The following is a 21,027-nucleotide window of genomic DNA, read 5'->3' on the forward strand; positions in this document are numbered from 1 at the left end:
AATAGAGTTTTATTGCTAAATTTAAATATTAAATAACTGTAATAACATCATAAAAAATTATATGCATTAATACAAAATCCTAACCAAATAAAAAAGTATGCATTAAACTAAAATATAAGATCGTTCTTCGTGGTAATAAATCTAGATAAACTGTGTACGCTCGTGCGTAATTATAGTCCGAAATGTTTAACTAGCCTAATCGACTTTTAATATTTAGCATTGGTAATGTTATGAGAAGAAAAGAGAGAAATCAGAGCACTCACGTATATTGGAACCTTCCCTATTAATAACGCAATATTTCTTGTAATAAACTCACTGAAAGAGGGAGGTGAAATACGGAATTTCAGTAATATTATAAATGTCTAAAACTTATTCTCTCTTGCGATTTGTATTCTACGCTGTCAAAGACCAGTTCTTTGTACTGTAATTTTGAAGTCAATAAAGAGTTCAATTACTGTTGCTCGGTGAAATAAATTGTGCAATTCTATTGCAAAATAAATCTAAGCAAACAGATTTTTAGCACAGACACTTTCTTTATCTCCACGTGGAATTTAAAGACAAACATAAAACTGGAAAGATATACAACCATAAACGTTTAGCATTTTACTAAAAATGCCTCCGTACTAAAACTTAATAGCTAAAACAGTAAAGTTGCTGCATGGTGGTTGTTTATAGTTAGAGAGACAAAGTTCTGAGTTATTTCAAGAGCTTTCACTAGACGGTCCAGCTTTTCTATTAACGCTTTTGACTATTAATGATACAATTTCTTTAGCAATCAGAAGTATTAATTTTTGAATAGCCTAAAATTTAAATCTCTAGATTTTACTATAGCTTTTAATTTTGAATAGAAGATCAAAAGATCTATTTATTTCATATCAATGTTGAAGCACTGAGTGCTTCTAATTAAAATGATGATTAACCTGCTGTGCATCTGGAGTGTAAAAATGGAGAATCTAACAACTGAAAAATGTTTATGACATTTTAATAATTAAAACTGGCAAATATACGACGTTTTGTTTAAAAAAACGTATACCGAAAGGAGCCAAAAAGAAAATTGCTGAAAGAAATTATAGAATAAAATATTAATTTCTTGCATTACGCTCACACATATCAAACACTGAGTTTTTAATTCAGGGAATAAAAGCTATATTTTATACATAATATAGTAGTTATTGTGATGTATTTAATGTTTATCGGCAATACATTCCTTGTAACTTTGCTCCAGAAGGTTTTTGATCTAATTTTATAATTTCCATATTAGAGGACTCAACACATTGCATGGAATCTTCCAGCACACTTCATTGCCTTACTTTTGTGTTGTTTTCAAATAAGTTTCCATTCATTTACTTTTATGTCTAAATACTATTTTATTTATATTAAGGATACTGAAACAGCAATATAATACATAACCATCAAGGATAAAATACATTTCAAATATATACAGTTAGTGCTCGACTTATGACGAGTCGCTTTCACGACGGCCAAAAATTAAGATTAAAAATCTTCTAATTTAAGTTTACTCCCTGCATATACATACACCTTTGTTTTTGTACGCATAAACACACTGTGGACATTACAGCGTCGGCATGCGCTGTATAAAAGCGCTGTATGGTATTTGTCGGAAATATGGATGAAAGCACTGATCGTTTCCTCAAAACTGAAAAGCTGATTAGAGAAGAAGTCAGATCTTAATGTATGAGCGGGGCACAACATCCCCACCTTTGATTAAAGAATTTCCTGATTAATGAAAGAATTTTGTTCCAATGTATCATTCAAATGAGTAATATTTATTCACTTGTGATTTTTAATCAAAGACATCATTTATATGTTTTTGTTCACATTAACTGATTTAAAGGAATACTGTAGGTTAATTTTCTAAAATATGTATTTATGTAGTGCATATTTGCATGTATGCATATAAATTGTTTGCAAATACAGCAGAAGTTTATACATTTGTAAATCCCTTTTAGATTAAATAAAAGCCTAATTAAAAAAACATTTTCAAAGTTATTAAGAATAAAATAAGCCCTAAACTTACTTCAGAATGGATTAACGACATTGTAACTGAATCCATCTTCAGTCAGGATATCCTGCACTCATTTAATTTATTGATATAGCGCTGAGTATTGCCATTCAGTTTTTGTACCATTCGTTAATGATAATTATATGTTAGTTAATATGTTCTTTAAACTAATAAATCTGCATAAATCATTTAGCATTTTTGACTTTTTAAGAATTGATAGCAATATATAGAGACTTATAATACTTTATCACGTACATGTCAATGTTCTTTCCAGCGTAAATTCATTTGCTAGTTCTATGAGAATTATTTACTGTAAAGTTAGTGAAATTTGTTTCAGAACTTTCGACCCCTTTTCATGATGAATACTTATACAAAGGAAGTATTTTCAAGCATTATTTTCCCTGAGAAGCTATTTAGTGCGGTTTAAGAGATTAATGACTATTATTATTTTATAAAATTTTATTTAATCAGAAGATATTTAATATTTTTTATTCGCCTCCTAATGTATGCACTTTTTAATGTCCTTGAAATGCGTTCGGAAATATGCTGCGGAATTTAAGGCTTTTTTTTTTTTTTTTTTTTTCAATGTTGAGTTTTTTACTAACATGTCAGGACTTGTGTTTCTCTTTATTTGCTTTGGAAACATGATGTGTCCTGAATAGGAACAGGGAGCTTACTCGAGCTATGTTCAACAATGTGTGGAGTAGACAACACAAGCAGGAAGGGTATACGAAACCCTTTATTTTCAATACTTTACAGGTACTCCCGAAGTTCGGGATACAGAGACCAACCACTTGTGGTCTGAACGTAAGAATATAAACTACTAACACTACTAACTAAAACTCTAACTAAAAGCTAACTTTGAATTAGTATACAAATGCCTAGCACTAAGACTGGCCTTTATTTAAAAGGGTACGTATGTAGTACGCCGAGCTGCTGAAACTAAAATACGTTTTCAAATATCAAGAGGGCTAAACCTCTGGCCTTAAAGGCAACCAGCAACCGAGTGAAAACTCGTAAAACTGCAGTGGCAAGCGGCTTGCTTCCTAAATCTCCATTTCTCTCCCCTAACTCTTGGCAAAAAGCCATAACTTAAATACTTGGGCGTTAGCAAGACAATTTGCATAAACAAGTTAAAGCATTTAATTCCGGCCGGAAGTAGAAAATAAGAAGTGATAGTACAGTTTTAAAATAAAATAAACGTTAGTAAAACTTAGGATCCTTACAAACATAGATTAAATATTTTCATCTAACGTTATATAAATTTTAATTTAGTTTATCATTATTCTAAATACAAAAGTTGCATGAATACTTTACGGTAATATTCAGATTTTTCTCATAAATTAATAATATCTAAAATATATTTGTAAAAATTGCTTTAAAATATGTAAAATAAATTTTGAATATAGAGTGGAGAAACAACAAATACGGATTCATTTTTGTATCCATGAATCTGTGTTTGTAACAAACAGAAGATTTTGTATGAACTCTAACGAATATACAAATTAATACATTTTATGTAATTAATATTTAGTTAAATTTTTAAGTAAATTAATTTAATTAAACAATTTGGTGTTAAAAGTGTTTAATGTTGTGATGTGATATTCTAACTCTTAATGTTGTTTAAGCTTGTGTCCATTATACTATAGATGCTTTTTAACAGAAGGAGATTTACTCTCCTAGGCCTGTATGTTATGTTATTTAGATATAACATCTACTGCCTCTTGCCAGTAAATCTTAAATTAGAAGTTTTATTTCAGAATTTTATTTTTCATAATAAAAAAGAAAGTGAACTTTGCATTGCATTATACTCAGCTATAAATAAAATATTTTTGATAGTTTGCTATCAGCATTTCTTTATCTAGTAATTTATAATAAAATAAGGTTTCAGTAATTTTAATACTGTTGAATTATACAAATTATACTAATCTAATTTTCTAGCAATCTGCTAAAGAATTTAAATTTAACTATTATAATTTCAAACTTTCGTAGAGTTACATAATTATAAATTCAACAGGCAGTCAGATTTGTGGCAGCGTAACTGTTTTTCTGTATAACATCCCCTATTGTTTTTATCTCTTCTTTCCTAGACTGCCTACTTGGTGACTTATACGTGCCATGCCGTTTGTTCTCCCGCTCTTAAGGCGTACATCCGTCTCCCTGTCCTACTACTACCTGTCATGTCGCCCTTGACCCTTGTGGTCTTCTGGCTCAGCAACGACAATTTTATTCATTGGAAATCCAAGGAACTACTTCCTTACTTCAGGTGTGCTATATAACCATGCACTGTGTGAAAAAAAAGCACAAAAAAGAAAGAAATTTTCAAGGCTTAATATTTTGCAGGGTGTCATCGTTCTTAACCGTCCCTTGTACAGAGCTTGGCATGTCAGATTGGTGTGTTTAGTATACCTTGAATTGTGTTTCAATTTTTTTTCTGTTTATTTGTTTTAATACATTATGGTTACCTTTTAAAATATTTCTTTGCTTTATGTACTAAAATTAGCAAGTATTTGTCATTATTAATTTTTTTCTGCTTTGCAAAGATATTTTGTCTCTAGCTTTGTTTGTGTTTACTAATTATCTGTAAAAGTGGTAACAATTGTTGTAATTGATCAGTTTTGTATTTGTACAACGTAACTGCTGTAACTTAGGGGTGCTTTAATGAAAGCTAGTCTATAACCATTTTGAGAAGATGGATTAAAAATTATAAAAATAAAAAGAGGGTTATTGCATAATTTCCCTCGTAGACCAAAAGTATTTATTGACTGGACTGAGACCATTTTAAGTGAACAGCCGGTATTTATCGTGCAATATATTTTACCCGATAACCTGTCCATTCAAGCACTGAATTCTATCTAGTATATAAAATGCATAATTCATAAACGAACATGATATATATTACCTATTCTAGATCTTTACCTTATATATATTTATATATGCATATGTGTGTGTGCATATGTATGTATGTATACATATAAGGTTGAGAAAACTGTTGATATTGTAAAACTTAGTAAAACAAAACTAACTGCCTTACATGTTCATTGTGAAGAGAAATTGTCCTAATTTTGGAAATTTGAGATATGTATGTATTTATTTGTCATCTTTACACAGTTTTGTGTCTTAATAGTTTTTTAGCATCACCATTTATGTATCTTACATGTATTGTTGGTCAAAGTGGTCAGCATTTCATGTACATTAATGCCTTTTTCTGGCACAAATCTTTTGTAGAAGATCTTGTAATAGTTCAATGCACACACAAACATTGTATTATGACACCACGATTATACTGATTATATCATCTTAAAAAAAAAAGAGTTTTTTTTACATAAGCGTAAGCTCAAATGTTGTATATTAAGATAAGGAATAATAAAATCTCATCTGTATTCCTCATTACCCAAGTGCACAATTCACTTTGCATGTGCCAAATAATGAGAGTGCTTAGAGTTTAGGTGTTTTGCAAGTTGGCTGCTTTGACCTGAAATTATCTTGCTCTTGCAGTGTTAAGTTATTTGACTTGGTGTTTCCCTGTATAGAAAAAGTTTTTTTATCACTTTTTAAAAATTTGAGCTTGAAAATTTTAATATTTTCAGGAAATTTTATTAATATGCCAGAAGCTAACCCTTTAATAAATCTTTATTCATTTTCTTGAATGTGATATTTGCCATTTCTTAGGGATGGGATGTACTCATGTTCAGCCCAAGAATTTGGCTTTGGGAGACAATATGTGTACCATTTCACTGATAGCATAGTTGTGTATAATTCTTCTGTTCATATTTAATTTCATTTATTGGATAGTGCCAGTGCTTTTGCTTGATTTCTCAAACTCTCTAAGGTGCTTTTATAGGTGAAATAAACTGTTTGAGTGAGCATACATTTTTCTCTTAAATTTTTTACAAATGTTCTGTGTGAGATTTGTAACTGTCTGTGAACTCTTTCCTGGTTGGCATTTTATTTCATTGTAAATTGTGTTAAAGTGCTAATACGTTTCTTGCATAAATGTTACATTGTGATTTCAACTGTATTAAAAAAGTGCTGAGATTCGGAAAGTGCAAAATTTATTTCTACATTTAAGTGTCAATTAGATGATATTTTTTAATTTTATGTAAATTAAAAATGGCAGTTCAGTCATTTATTAAGTCAATAAAACACTTATCTTTAGGTTTTATTTCTATTATAAGAAATTAATACTTAATTACCATGTATTTTTATTAATAAATTATTTATATTCAATTATTTTTTTCAAAAATTTGAAATTTGCAAATTTGAAATGCGTAGTTCTTGAAACTACAACTTGTTGAATTACATTTATTATATTCTATTATAAAAATATTTTGCTTCTTTTATTAGTTATTAGTTATATTAGTGTAATTAACAGTATTTTTTAATGTGTGTAGTAGTAACTATATTGCCATATGGAAGAAAAATACGATATTGTGTTATCTAAAACAAAAGGCACTTTTTTATCCCAATCCTGCTTCAAAATAAAGCTTATTTTTGTGATTTTTTTCATAGATTATTTTATTTCATTCTTAATAACTTTATAACAAAAAGCATGAATATCACTCACTGCTATTCTGATCAAAATATTAACTTTCTTTTATGTTGACAGAGTTAATGTAAAACTTACTAAAAACTGCTTCCACTGGAAAGATAAAGTGTACAGTTTTGATATAATGATTATATCGGCTTCTCTAGAAAATGTAATTTTTTTACTCAAGACATTTCATGTAGATTTTATAACCCTACTAAAATGAAAATTATTTATTTCTCTATACTCATTAAATCTATATAATTTCATCTTAATTGATATTATACTTTATTATTTTAAATTTTATTTTATTTATTTTCGTTTCATTATATAAAAAGTATTTTCTACATTACAAGTTATCCCACTAGAAATTTCTTCATTATATTTTGCAAAATGAGTCATTAGATTATTTTGCACTCTTATTTTTTCATAATATTATCAGTTTTATTGTTGGAGTTTTATAACTGCTAATTACTAGCATATTATTTGTTTATGCCATAATTAGTGTGTATTTCTCAGTGTTCCTTACTGCCTATTGAAAAGGCTCGATACTGTGCTTCTTAATACTATTTGATGATCTTAGTGGTTTGTACTTTTGTGTTATATTTACCCTTGTACAGAAGAGGCAACATCATTTATGCTATAATGCCTGTAAACCTTTTGCTGTCCCATAGTTGTTCAGCACACCAGTGGGACTTGCATCTGTACAGAAGGTGGAAACAAAAAAATTAGTTAAAGAAACTAGACAATTTTTCTGGGTACGCTGTTCGGTAAGAGAGGACAGAGACATATATATTATTAAAAGATGAAACATTTTATGCTTGTGTATGTGTACTTTTTTTGTGTTCTCTTGATGTATCATTATCAAAACCATCACAGAATGTGAATTCTTTGGATATGATATCTCAAAGTTAACATTTAGTTATATGCATTCAGGTTTAGAGAAAAACTTAAATACGAAGGGTTTGGGAAAATATAATGCTTAAAGAATTTAAATAGTTTAGAAATAATTTTACGAATTGATCCGAAACAGAAATTTGCATAATATAGGTTTTACACAATAACATAGTAATTTCTCATTATAGCAGCTTTACAATGAGTAAGTTTATTTTTTATATCTTGTTGAATAACAGAATGGGTAATGATTACCCTTGAATTCAGCGCGTAGTTTTTTATTGAAACGAAAAATAGGGATGCTTACTGGTAATGGGCAGGGAAAACGTTCAAAATATTTTATACACTATATAAATTCTCGATGTGTTCTCGTTTCATGACATAACAAACATCCATCTTGTAATATGGTTTACCTTACACTCGGTGTAGCTGGATTGATAGTCATAATAAAGAGTTATTTCAGTTATAAAGTCCCCGAGTAGGTGCAGGAAAAAAGCAGTTGCCGAGGAAAAAATCACACGGTCTGTTGATCAAGACAGGTAAGTTAGATGTAACCGTTAAACTTAAAATTTTTATATTTACAAATATTATTAAATACTGGAAAAACATCGTCACGATATGTGCAGAAATATAGGCAAACAACATAGGTGAATTCCAAATTTTTAATGTTTAACACACTGAGCGACACCATATAAAAAATGTTGTTTTTGACTGCGCTGTTATTTTTTAATTAGCATATTCCTGATGTTATGTAATATATTTGTAAGACATTGATAAATAATGCAAATATAATATTACATTTGCTTTTTAGATTGGTTTTGTTTGGTTTATTTGATTATGGCTAAGTACTAGAGGGCTATCTGCCTAGCATTTTATATCGTAATTAATTTATATATATTTGGATACATAAAGCCATGTGGACTAAGAGTTTTATTTTTTCCACCAAAGTTTTATGTACCACTAGGTCACCCCAAACTGTTACTTCATTCAATTATACATAAAAGTTGTGTTCTTTAGAAAGCATGCGACCGAATCTGAATGCATTGCAATTTTGGTAATGATCAGACATATGAGCCAAAGAAGTAGCTCTTAATCAAGATGCATTTGAAATCATCCTTCCACGGTTATGTTCAGATTTCAAATGCCAACTAAAACAATTTACTTTAAAATATTGGCAGGATTCTTGGAATAATGTTTCGAGGGAAGATGCATATGTAATATGATATAAGCTTCGCGTATTTATATTAAATTCCTTCATTAAATTACTAAATAACAGGACACGGACGTGTCCCCACATATTTCTACGCAAGAAATATGGTATATGTGATTAACAGGGAATTCCTGTTCATTACACTTGCTCATGCACCTTAACTGAGATTAATCACATAAAATCCCCATAAACTGAGCTGCTGGCATTCCAAAAGTGTGTAATTAAAGGTAAACATCGGTATCCTCAGTTTCAAAAAATTATAAGATGCACTTCTTACGGCGGCCTAGATCTTATTCAAGTATAAGTTCATCATGCTGCATATATATAATGAATTTTTACATCCTGTGAATATGTTCAAAAGGATTCCACTTTTGAAATTAACAAGCTGTAATCTGCTCCAACATACAATTTAAGTACATTTTTTAAAAAATTATTTAAAATTAAAAATTATTTTTTTAATTTCTTATTTTAAAATTATTTAGTTTATTTATTATTATTTTTCAAAACTATTTTCTGTTTTCTCAGTTTTTGCATTCCCCAATCCCTGAGCTCTCAGATTCTTACTCACAATGTTTTATGTTATTTTTCAAACGATTTGACCCCGTGGACACTTTTTTTGTATACTACAGTTCATTATAACTATAATTTTGTGTTTGCAGTAGTTATTCTGTTTTTCTCATTATGCTTGTCTGTTATTTTTGTTACATCAAAAGAAATGTTCTCAGTTTAATTTTTGAATTTCAAATTATATTGTAATCTTGTTATGTCCTAAACCATTATTTTTATTAAATACTGGATGCGGGGTGCACGATGGGATTGCACAGTATACCACAGGTTAATTGTAGATCCTTTGGAAAACTTAAGATGCTCATGCCCTTAGTAAGGGAAGGCATTACCAGTTGGCCCATGCTACATGGTTTGGTGTCCCCCCTACTTTTACCTATACTTGAACCTATCCAGACTAGTAATAAAAATAGCCTGCTAGGCTAACAATATATGCTGTGCGAATTTGGATACAAATGTAACTTGTCATGTTAAAGGTTTCTTTTATTAATGATACACTTACTAAAAGGAAATTCATTAATCAGACTCAAAATTTAAGGATTCTAAAGTAACAAATTTTGTCGATTTGGCATCGAAATTGTGTTATAAATGGAAAAAATACTTTTCTACTTTTAACTCCAATGTAAACATCTGGATGCGTAGCAAGCTTTGCAACATTAGAATTTTTTGATAGATTGACTTCGAGCTTTCTTTTAGGATATCCACTTTAGCATCTTCTTAAAAGGCTATTTCTAACTCTTTAGCAGCGGCCTGGCGGTGAAGTCGCTGAACATTGGTTCTTCAAACTGGGTTCGACCACAAGCTAATGAACTGGCTTCGTGGGCGTTTTCGTGGTTTTCCTCGTATGAAACATGGATACGAGCCAGTTCTCTTAGAAAGTCCTCCACGAAGGCATCCCTCTTGTTAGGAGTTGTAGCGTACTTTACAATAATCAAATAAATTAAACCAAACCATCTAACTCTTTAATGTACACTAGAATAAGCTTATAGCTGTTCACTAGAAACAGCTTGTTCTCAAGATTATCATTTACAATCCCTTACATTTTTGTTATTGCTTCTGCTTCTGATTAAATGAACGATAAAAACAATTTTTTTTTAAATTTTTGTTAATTTCTTTAAGAACAGTAGCATTCAATCCATGTTCTGCATCGTACTAAAGCAGGAACTTTAAGAAAATGGATTTATTACCTCTCTGTATTTAACAGTACAGAGGACTAAGTACTTTTGAGAGGACAATTTTCGATTCAGATGTAAATTCATTTGCAATAGGAAGTGCATCATTACAGGATACCCAGTAATAACGTACACTGTATGGAGGGCATTAGCAAGAAATGTTACATTGTTTAAGTTTGAAAACAAACCTTTCCATTTACTGACAGCTACTGAGATGTATAACGTTTGATCCTTTCATTTATATTTCCATAATCGATTCATTCAGGCAATAAATTTTTACAAACATCCATTAAACTCTGCATTATTGTTGTAGTCCATCCATTTGATACGTCATAGTCATTGAAGACTGTGGAGTTAAAGTTCTCAGTTCTCAGTTACTTTCCCCAGAATAAGAGATATAGGATACGGCTCAATTATGCATCTGATTTTGATAACATTTAAATCATATATTGGCTTTATATATATCTTGCTTAAAAGGCTTTAACAAAATAATGCACTTTTGGCCCATTTTTCAATGAAACTAATTCTCGTAGCATTTTCAGTTTTAAATAAAATGTATAGAAGAAGGTACAAAAAACACAGTCTCTACAAAAAGGTAAGGTAAAAAAAGCACTAGTTTAAACAGCGGTCTGCAGTAAAGTCGCTGAACATTGGTTGTTATTTTCAAATTAGTTAGCTTAATTATGAATAATATGGCATTTTTAGCTGAAATTAAACTTCCCATAAAAAATTACGATCAACTCATAAATCCTGTTTAATGATCGGTGAACGGCAGATGCACTGCTAAAACTTTTGAGGGTAATTTCTCATTGAAATACTCAAGGACTTTCTATCATTTGAATGTACCGAATTCAACAATCTTTGCGTAAAATATTAAGTCCAACTTTCCGAACGGAAATCCCAAGTCATGGTAATTCAAAAGGCCCGGCAGAATATTACAAAGCAACTATCGCTAAAGATCAACGGAGACTAAATCAAAAATGTCACAACCTTAAAATACCTCAGAATTTAAATCAGGCACAAGCACAATTACATCAATCATCTCAAGGAAATCAAAAGCAGAACACATCGAATAGGAATCAACCTCAGAATATTCCACGGATACAGCTTAGGCATCACACACTACCAAAATCCCCTTCCTGACGGTGGCAAAGAAAAGGGTAACATACGGAGCCGCCGTATGGGCCCTTCCTATGACCAAAAGAAAAAGAAAATCCTAACTTCCATTCAGAGACAATTCAACCTGTGCATCACTCGCGTTTATCACACAACATCAAACGCTGCATTAAATATCCTTACCGACACCACTCCTATCTACCTACAAGCAATTTACGGAGCCATTTAGCCCACAGTCCTTACAACTCAAAAGCAACATCTTTTTGAAACCAGATTTTTACTGCAGGATGAATATGAATCCCGTCTTACAGATCACCGAAGACATCCTACCGAATCTCACAGCAAAATTTAAATTCATCTAGAATAATATCCTCACCCCACGATATGCAATAATCGCTTATACTGACTGTTTAACTTAAGAAATAGTCGGCTATGCAGTTCTGAGCAAGAAACTCAGAATACAGTTCAGATCTCAGTTAACTGAAAGTCCACCTCAAAGCATTTAACATCGTTCTCCAAGCTGAATTATGTGCAATTAAAGCAGCAGTACAATTACAATGAACCAGATTTCATAATGTACAATTTGTAAATATAAAATCCAACAGCCAAGCTGGCATATTCTCCGTATTAAATTCAGATAATCCATCCGCCTACAGCATTTGAAATCAATGAATCATCAAAAAACTTACCAAACCCTAACATCTCCAGCTCTTGGATCAAGGGCTCTAATAAAGATGTGGGTAATGACCAGGCAGAAGAACTAACCAAGAAAGCTGCCCCAAACCAAAAAGAAACGTCCTTATCAGTCAAACTTCCAAAATCTTATCTTCGAAATGTTATTAATAATACAATGCACGATATCTACATTGTATTATTAATAACATGGAATGGGAAAATGCCACAGGAAGCAGAGTCTACACCTTTTACCCAAAAGTCAGCACAACAACAAGAAGTGTCCAGTTCCACCTCACTCAGTACTTTATAATACAAGGACCGTTTCCTGAATGTTTCCAAAAAAAAAAAAAAAAAAAAAAAAGATATATGCTTAACCGCCAATTACTATACCGTCAACTAACCCAAGACTACTAGCCCAGGAATGGGAGAAATGCCCGAAGCATTCAAACGTCTTCTAATCGCACAATACAACTTCAATCATGAGAAAGAAATAATAGATAGAGCTAACTCATATGGAACTTTTCCCTATATATACAGTCATGAGACATATCCTAGCAAAGCAACAAGATTAGAACCTACGTACCTCAATAACCGTACGGGTTCAAATATGGACTTGAATCGAATCTATGACAACTATGAATCGAATAATGAACTTAAAAACTGATGAACTATGAAATCAAGACCTCTATACCAAAATTAATTGATACCGCGCAACTCGGATCATTGTGCATCCCCGTAACACGACAGGACAAAACAGAAACACCAATTCTTATAACTACCACCCCTTACTTAACATGTTTCTGATATCACCCTAACCAAATCCCAATACGGATACTGTATTTTATCGTTTTGTGTATAGCTATAATTTAAGGTATTTTATTTAATATGTATTTCAGTTTTTTAACTACTGCTTCCTGATTTATGTAAAATGTATCTTATGAATTATCCGCATTATATATATCATAGGTACGTTCAATAACCAAAGTAATAGTTATCAAGCTATATAATCAAGAACCAAAATAATTGTTCATAGTTGTTCAATCTATTATTGCAAACTTACCTTGTGAAATGAATATAACTGCATATGTTTCCAACCTAAACAATAGGTTTAATGTTACATTAGAAAGTTAGGTTAATACTTCTTCTGCATTAGCCCATTAATGCCAATGGAGACTCTTCTGTAAGTCACAGTGGACTCAGTAATTATCAAATACTATAATACCTTTCCACCCAGAAAAATAGCGGACGAGCGGAACGAGGTCTCATCCGGTAAATCATCAGTATCTCAAGATTTCAAGTTTCGCACAGCAGGGTGCTCTCAATACCCCTGAAAGGGTCTTTCCTCTATAGACTGTTAAGCCCCGTTCACAAGAGCAGATTCGACCGGTAGCGAAAACCGGTTCTTCCAACATATCCCGTTCACATGGGAATAGCATTAACTGCCTCGCCGAATTGGAGGTAGAACTTGGTTGAATGTTTCTTACCTCTCGGGAGCAGGGCAAATGGGGAGATTTCCCGTACTATACTGCGCGGTTCACTTAATTTTAGTTACTGCTCGCTGGACTGTCAGCGAAACAATCGCGCTGATAGATGTCTGGGGATCCCCCCCCCCAAATTAGATAGAACTGTACAAGATACGGAAATTATAGGCAAATACAGACAAGGTTATCTGATGCTAGGTAATCCAGAAATATCGTTCAAATTAAAACTAAAGTTAAAACAAATGCATATCGGCTTCAACGCAAAAAGGGACTCGGTACCTTTTGAATGATTTTTTTTTTAATTTAAGCATTTTCATCTACTTAATAATTATGAATCATCCATTTAATAATTATGAATATTATTAAATGGTTTTGTGAGACAAAATAATTTTAAGCTGAAAAAAAGTTTTTGCTAGCATTTTTTTTAATTTAAATTTTTGAAGAAAAATTTTACAATTAAAATGTCTTTCTTCTCCTACAATTTTCAATGTCTCCCCCCCCAGTTTTTTTATTGTATTTATTAGAGTGTTCGTAATAACTTCAAGGAATGATTTTGCAATTAATGAATTAGTTTCTGAGGGAAAAAAATACACTTTTATCTAAAATCTTTAAAACAAATATGATCTCAGTCACATTTTCATTTCAAATAATTTTTTCCGAAAGTATTTTGCAAAATCCATCCTTGTTTCTATAAAGTATATAATTTTATATAAGCAGTAAAAATAATAAAAAATTTAATCCATACGTGTATATGTTTTAGGAGTAAAAGGATTTATTGAAAAAAGTGCAAAAGTTTCTCAGTTTGCATTTGCAGTTTAAAGAATTCAAACTGTCTAAATAGACATTTAATAATTTCAAATCTTTAAAATTTTATTACTGAATTTCAATATACACATATGTATATAAATCAAACCTAGTTCTATTTATTCAATTGGTAAATATAAACATAAATTACAATCCTTTCTTTAAAACCTTATGTGGCCAGAAAAATTGCAAAAACTAATAAAACGCAAGCAGAATTTTTCTTTACCTGTTTTTGTTTTGTAAAACACGTTCAAAACAATTTTAATACATTAATTACTTATAATATTGCTTCTTGCGTACGGGTTTGTAATAGATTGATAATAGTTCGTAAATGATTGTCATTGCACTCAAATCCGATGATAGCTTAATTAAGTTTATTTTATCAACATAAACACTTCAAAGTTCTGGAATTTTCCACAGAAATACTCGTAAAAGTGTTTAGCATATCACTAAGTATAATCAGTAGTTATGCTTCAATCTAAAGAACGTTAAACACAACGGAATGCAAAATGCATCTTAAGAGAAAGTTAACTCAGAAATATCTCCACTCTCACGCTGAACTAACAACTGGTAACAATAACAACTTATATAGCGTAAATAATGTCATAAAAATAATGTGGTATAATGAGATTATTACTTTGAAACCGATGTTTCGAATTGATGCCCAAGAAGAACTAATATTTTCCATTCTGCTGCATTGCATATCTTTCAAAAAAGTACAAAAACATCCAATTAATTTTCTTTATCATTTTTTTTAAATGCGAAAAGTTTGTTTTATAAACTTTGAAAATGTCGGAAGTTTGTAACCGATATATTTTTAGATATGAAATTTTAAAATTAATGGGCATCAAAAAGTCTAAAAATATGAACGATTTTCAAAAATTCTCCCAAAATATTTTTAAAAAAAATTACGCTAAAATTTCATTTAATTTCTTTTTTCTTTCACAGTGTGTTATGGTGCAAACTATAATATTCTGAGATTCTCAGTTTATCTGTTAATATTTGCAAAAAGTCGTTTCAACTTTAAATTTGAAAAAAAAATCTAATCCTCTAAAAATCAAAAGCCTGACACCACATCCACAAGCAGTGTATGTACAAAGTTTGAGTTCTATATCTTATCGGGAAGCAGCTTAAAAATCCATTACCATCTTTTAACCATAGCGACAAGCACCAAGAGTGAACTAAATAACAGCTTATAAAATAATAATAATAATTAAAAAGCATATATTTTTCAGGAACCATTACGAAAGTTCAGGTACCAGTTGCGAAAGTACAGATTACAAAATTAACAACAGTAAACCACGTTAAAAATGTGTAAACAGTATTAGAAATCTGCCAAATCGGAGACGTGATTGTTCACAGAGGCTTTAGGTGTAAAGGGGAAGGAAGACGGTGGTCTTCTGAACGGGTCTTAAAGACGAAACTCTTTCATGTCTCCTTTTTCTCCCCTTGCTAACGGCAGCTGTGCGAAGGAGCGTTGCATGTGAACTGGGCTTTAGTGTGAGAAGATAATAATATGTGTAAAATTTCATAATGAAGTTCTGGTGTTCTCCACACTCTCACCTGCCACCTATTATTTTAAAGTTGAGTGGAACCTCGTTTAGGTGGTCCGAGATTTAATTGAATTGAAACAACATAATTACATTATCACTGAGGTGGACTAGATAATGTAAGCGGACGAGACATAAACTAAATTACCGAAACCTTAAGCATAATTTTCATACTTGTAAATATTTCACGAACTGAAGTCATGAAATGAAACTTCGTAGGCTTGGTTACTAAACCGTGCAAATGAGAATAATTGAGTGATGTAGTAAACCTCTCATAACTTTTTTTGCGCTGTTTTAAGTTTATCCATGACCTTGCTTGGGCAAAATGTCTTACTTCTGAAACTAAATTATTTTCAGCACCGTCCTAGACTTGAAGCTGTCGAGATGCAGGTTTCGACTTCATAGTATGTATAGTGCACATTCAATGAGTTTTATGTCCGGAGACCGTGATAATTACTGCCTCAGTTGGCTTCGTTCAATTTAAAGAAAATCATCCACTCGTTAAGATTGGGGAAGGAATACGCTGTCTTTCCTTAATCCAAATTATGAACCCACAGCACTCCTGAAAAGAACAACATTAGGTCCCAGCATCAACTGTATACCTCTTATTACTTTCGAAACTTCTGTCAAGGAAGTGGAGCTCAATATGCAAATTTAGCATTATGCTCTCCTATAGTAACACACAATTTTATCCCAAATGGTGCTTTTCCATGATGTTATGAGTTGTAAACTGCTTTATCGGAAATGCACGTGTATACCTCTTGTCCCTATTTCCAAAACTTGATGTCAAGTGACCATAAATCTCTAGGAATTATGGTACATCTGTCCTCAATGAGAAATTGGCCTTTATCAAGAAAAAATCTACTAGTTAAATGCAATTTTTTTTACAAGAGACTCTAAATCTACTACTATTGCTAAAACTAAAAGTGAATGCTAAAGCGTATGTAAAATAAGTTTAATGATGAAACTAAATTTATTAGACATGCGAAAATGGCAAAAAAGAAATTGCTGCCTTTAAATTAATTTAGCACTTAAGACCAAAACAGATATGAACTATAAGGTTATTCTCCCACTTTTCTAGCGTCCCTTCGTGGTGTAGTGGTTCTGCATGCATGGTCGGTATTCCAGAGTCCGTGGTTAGATTCCCGGCGAAGGCGGTTGCTAATTTTTCATCTCTTAGGATTCTAAAAAATACCTAATGTCTCTTAGATACAGCACTCTTAGATGAAAGTAACATTACCCAAATTCAGGACCAGGCTATGTCAGTACAGTAGATTAACCTTCAACCAGCTTCCATTCTATCCTGTCTGATGATATTACTTATTTTGGTCTTCTCCAACAACATTTTTTAAGTCGACCACTGGCGAATTCTTTGGCAGAATGAACAGTGAATGTTTTAAAAATTCTACCCAAGACGGAAAACGACTTTAGTATCTTGTGTACACTTTTTTTAATAAACCCTTTATTTTGACCACTAAGCATAAGCGATCTGTTATGGTACTTCTTAGGTATATCCCTCTAATGATGATAAAAAGGAAATCAAGGAAACTCTAACTGTCCGAGGATTTGCAGTTATAAAGATTATTCAGCCACCTAAAAATAAAATCCAACTCATGTCTTTACTTCATTCTAACTTATCAAAACACTGATAAAATCTATTAACTGATGCCCTTTATGTTATTTGTAGTTAAGGCAGAAAAATTCCCCAAAATATCCTAAGTACAGTAACTGTCAGAAGTGGCACCATTTTTCTGAAAATTGTTTAACAACATCTGTATCCTTTTACTGTGGTTGCTCAAGTTTCAAAACTTCCTCAAAAAATGACTCTCTGAAACAGCGATTCAGTTTCTCTGGTGTTACACAAAACAAAACCGCCAAGCAAATTTCTGTTACAGTAAATTATGCTGCATCAGCAGGCGCTAATCATAATGCTTCTAATAGCTCAGTTAATAGCAATAATTCTAATCACTCTAAAACTAATGCCAACAGCTCTCGTAATTCTGCTAAAACTCGCAATTTTAGCAGTAAGTAATAAGAATTTATATCTGATGTTAATATATGATAAGTAAATAATAATAATAAATTATACTATATAGATTTATAAATTTATTTAATACTTTAGGACTATAACAAATTGAATTCTTATTAGTATTAAAGGAACAGCTGCAAAAATACATGCCTGATGGCAAAGCATGTGATAATGATCCTGATAACATATTTACCTTTTTACTATTTTTAATCTTTTGAGTAAAACTGTAAAAATGAATTTGTGCCATTTACTAAGAATTATTACATTGAATTCAAAAAGGTCTATTAAAAGTTGACTAACTTAAGCATTTTATAAACGAATATTCCTCCGATATCCCCTTATAGCCCGCTGATATGAAAAGTTTACTTCAGCAATTCTGTACTTTGTCTATTTGGTAGCACCAGAAATAGTAGTAATCATAGTGCAGTGTATAACATCTTCAGTCAGTATCTTATCTCAATCAAGAGACCCATCCCATCCACTATTACACAACAAGTTTTGCCGCTGTAATTGCAACTATTACACTCATTAAAAATGCTTCATCACCAGTCACTATCGAGTCCACCTATATCCCACTCAATAAACAGTGACACAGGGCATGTCACAAAAGATTTGCTAATTTTATCGGATTATTCTAAGTGGAGACCTTAATCTACAATACCACGATTGGAACTGCAAATCTAACCCACACTATATTTGTATAAGGCTTAGTTCAGATGAAGGATTTTTTTATCATAAAGCTTCGTGGCTTAAGTCATTAAGTCCGTTCACACCCTGTGTAACAAATTTAAAGGCGCAGCCAATCAAGAAGTTACGCATGAGTAAATATATATCTGATACAGTGAAACCGTCAATCGAATGTCACTTCGTGTTTGCTTTATTGGAATTGGTCGGTTCTTATAAGAATTTGACTTGAAGTTGAAAATTCAGAAAATTTAGGCAAAATCCTTAAACCAGTTTTTGTGATGCCATACCTCTTATGAACGAAAATGCGTCATGTGAACGGACCTTAATGCACTTCTTTGTCAACTTGGCAAACTCTAAAATTGCAGTTGCAGATACCTCAACACGTTATAGTGACAGGACCCAAATTATTATTGATTTCTTCTTGATAAGTTTGACCATAGCCTTGACAAAATTGGAAGTCTAAACGATCTGTCTTCAGACTATAATTCTGTGCTTATGGATATTAATATCGGTCCCTGTAGTGAATCAAAGAAAGGAGCCATTGTTATGAATTAGTCAAATTATACCAAAACTTTAAATAACATCCAGCACACCGTACCCACGGTACACATTTATGAGACTGATGCTCGAATTATTAAAACTACCCAAGATGTGTAGAATTCTCGGAACAAACAAAGCAGATTTATGCAGGATGAAAAATTCAAAAGTAATCATGACATTCTTCAATTTATGAAGATGTGGAATGCTGCATATCGTCTCTGACAACTTACCTATATTCCAAACGACAAATTTCTAATGAATAAGTTGCACTATGAAGTCAGGAATATTACCCAATTAAACGCACGAAACAAGTGGACTGAATATTCGTATTCCTTATCTCAAGATGATAATTCCTTGTTAAAAGCGATCTGCAAATGTAAAAGATGCTAAATTAACATTCCGCCCCTTAATGGCCCTAACAGGATTGCTTGTTAAGAAAGTTGAGTTACTAGCTGACAACTGCGCTTTTCAGTTTTTCATTAATAACACATCCCACCCTCAAACAGAACACTTTATTTCACATATACAATACTGTTAAAAAATAAACACAATGCACAATACTTTTCAAACACCATACACACTGCTTTCAAAAGCATAAGTGAAAAACGTAACAACAGCTAAATGCTCTAAAATCTGGTAATGTATTGAGAAAATTAAGATCAAGAAAACTCCTGGCATCGATAAAACCTGAAATATAATGGTAAAGATCATGACAGATGTTATGATCTTCAAATTCCTTCGCATTATCGACAATGTACTTGACATTAATTATACTTCATCAGAAGATACAACTGCTATCATCGTGACGCTGTTCAAACCAAAAAATTCTCTCAGTAATCTTGTTAATGTAGACCAATCAACTTACTCTCTGTTCTAAGAAAAATTGTAGAATGCGTCATTCTCAGGAAAATCCTTTAATTCACAGACTCAGACAACACACTTATTTCTCAGCAATATGATTTCAGTGTTATACCCAGTCAGTGAAATGATCTCCTACGGAAGATGGAGGGCATGGATAATGCCAAGCTCTTTGGTCTTGTTTAAGTGGAGGAAACTCATTGTTCTGGGCTTCCTATCTACATCATTACAATCAGTAATTCTTATCTAACAGGTATATACTTTGTCGTTCCTATAAAAACGCTCACTCTTCTCGTCAAAAACATTATACATGTCATATATGCAGCCCTAATCGAAAAATAATCTTTTAGCCCAATAGCATTTGAACTACAAAATCGAATTCAAACATTGGAGTCTAGACTTAAAAGCAGAAATTGATATTAATGTTAGAAAATCAGAAGTTATTCTCTTCATTTATAAGAGAAACATCGACGTCAGCGTTGACATGTATAGTTTTGTTATGCCGTAAGCCAGACAGGTCAAATATCTATATGTGTTGCTCTTGATCGTAATCTACCTGAAAAATCCGCATTGCACTCATAGCCTCCAGACTTTGAGCATGTAATGCTATGATACGCCTCTTAATTACTCGAAATTCCGTAATTTCTCTCGATAACAAGTTACTAATTCATGAGCATATTTTGCTAACATTTTACCATTTTGAGCCATATTATCACTTGCACCTGTCCTGCCTCGCGCCATGCCACTAGTTATCATTTAAAAACCTGCAAGTATTCTAATAAATTTAACTTTGAGGCAAATTCCAAATGCTAGATGGTTTTATAAAAACATATACCCCAAAAGTAAGTAAATGCTAAGTATGTCTGCACCATCATATGGAACACAATTGCAAAAAT

The 21,027-nt window shown here is 31.8% G+C and overlaps 1 protein-coding gene across 9 annotated transcripts in view; it reads left to right on the forward strand.

The window, feature by feature from the left end:
• LOC118199700 (CUGBP Elav-like family member 2) overlaps positions 1-21,027 on the forward strand; it is an 807,763-nt gene that overhangs the window by 739,404 nt on the left and 47,332 nt on the right. For 7 of the 9 annotated variants that reach the window (XM_085807855.1, XM_085807861.1, XM_085807856.1 and 4 more), the window contains one exon: positions 4,114-7,369. The exons of the other annotated variants lie outside the window; for them this stretch is intronic. The gene's annotated coding sequence lies outside the window, so the exon portion shown is untranslated. Of the gene's footprint in view, positions 1-4,113; positions 7,370-21,027 lie in introns of those variants that run through there. 9 annotated transcript variants of the gene reach the window in all.

This window comes from Stegodyphus dumicola, chromosome X1 (genome assembly GCF_044657685.1).
Source record: "Stegodyphus dumicola isolate Sdum_Otavi_A_Nest chromosome X1, ASM4465768v1".
Taxonomy (NCBI): domain Eukaryota; kingdom Metazoa; phylum Arthropoda; class Arachnida; order Araneae; family Eresidae; genus Stegodyphus; species Stegodyphus dumicola.